Source organism: Triticum urartu, chromosome 3A, assembly GCF_056163025.1.
Source record: "Triticum urartu cultivar PI428250 chromosome 3A, HENAU_Tu73, whole genome shotgun sequence".
Taxonomy (NCBI): Eukaryota; Viridiplantae; Streptophyta; class Magnoliopsida; order Poales; family Poaceae; genus Triticum; species Triticum urartu.
Genome location: NC_141875.1, coordinates 100,551,352 through 100,552,932, shown reverse-complemented (window position 1 = coordinate 100,552,932; position 1,581 = coordinate 100,551,352).

The following is a 1,581-nucleotide window of genomic DNA, read 5'->3' as shown; positions in this document are numbered from 1 at the left end:
AAGCCTTTGCCTCACGACGCTGAATACCCGTCTGAATTCTTTGTTGAAGACCTAGAGTATCTGCCTCACACCATTTACCATATCATCAGAAAGACTCTATGGCCTATCAAAGGACATTCATCTGCAACAAAGCTTGAAGGAGCAATGAAGAGTTTGGTTTTCTATATCTTCAATGGCATCAACTTCAATGCTCAAGACTTCTTCATCAAATAGTTGGCTGCATCTGGCTCTGACATTTTTGTTCTGAAGTTTTATGCTCCATGGGTAATGTGTCTTATCAAGCTTCACTCTGCCTTCAACTATTAGCCGTCTGCGCGCAATCATCTTGTATTCTTGCTAGAGGTTGACTGTCTGTTGAAGCTATTTACCCAGAGCTTGCTAAGGATCCGATTTATCTTCACAATGCTGATCGTCAAAGCTTCACCCAACCCCTTGAAGGAGTTCAGGCAGTCTCTCATGTTTATCCCTTGGCTGGCAACACCCGTGCCCCTCGCGCTCAAACTGACGCCACTGGAAGCACCATTGCCCAAAGGCCTCAAAAGCGATCTCGTGTTCTCAATGACCGAGCGCTTCTCATCACGCTACATCAGAAACAAGATACGCATCACAACTGGCTTAAGCGTCAGATGCAAAGCCTCTTGGTGGACATCAATCGCATTCGCAATCTTGCCACCAAGAATGCCTTTGTTACACATGAAACCTGTCGGAGGTCTTGGAAGAGTTTGACATTGCTTAGTGCTGAAGCTGATCTGCAAGACGATGGCTTCATAGAACGATTCAAGTTTGACTCAACTCCTCCAAGGAATGCTCACTTGCGTCGGACTCCCTCACTTGAAGACTCTGACTATTCGTCCTCAGCTGCGACAGTGAATGCCAGAGTCATCGATGACCAAGATGATGCCACTTCACCTCCTCCAACTTCAGCGCGTGTCGACACTGCACCAAGTTCTTTTGCACCACCAGACCTCAACGACGACCCTGCTGCTTCGCCTACTCCTGATGGTAATGAGTAGAAGCTTTATGTCTTCAAACCTTTTTGGTCATTACTAACAAAAGGGGAGAAGCATATGAGTTGATAGTCTTCAAGCGGGTCCATATGGGTGGTTCCTTTACTGTTTGCTACTTTTGCCAAGTGCTTATAGCTTTTTGATACATTTGGTTCTTTGAGTTGTAACACTTAAACTCGATGGTCGTCTGCTACTTATTTGCTATTCTGTGATGCGATGATAAATTCCGCATGTGCGATGATAACTTCCGCACTTAGGTCATTTTGCAGACGTCCATTTTTCATTATGCATGTCATTATCTTCGTTATATCATATCATGCATGATGAATTGTCATCATAAGTTGAAGAGGATCTCCACAAGTACACCTGCCATGTGTATTTGCATTCCAAAAGCAAATTACTTATATGCACATCTTCAGGGGGAGCCTTTTCCACTTATGAAGACAATACCCTATCCTTTACAATTTCACATATTTTATTCCCCGTTGAAAACTTCAACCAGTTTGTCATCAATCACCAAAAAGGGGGAGATTGTAAGTGCATCTAGTGCCACCCCTAGTTGGTTTTGGAGTAT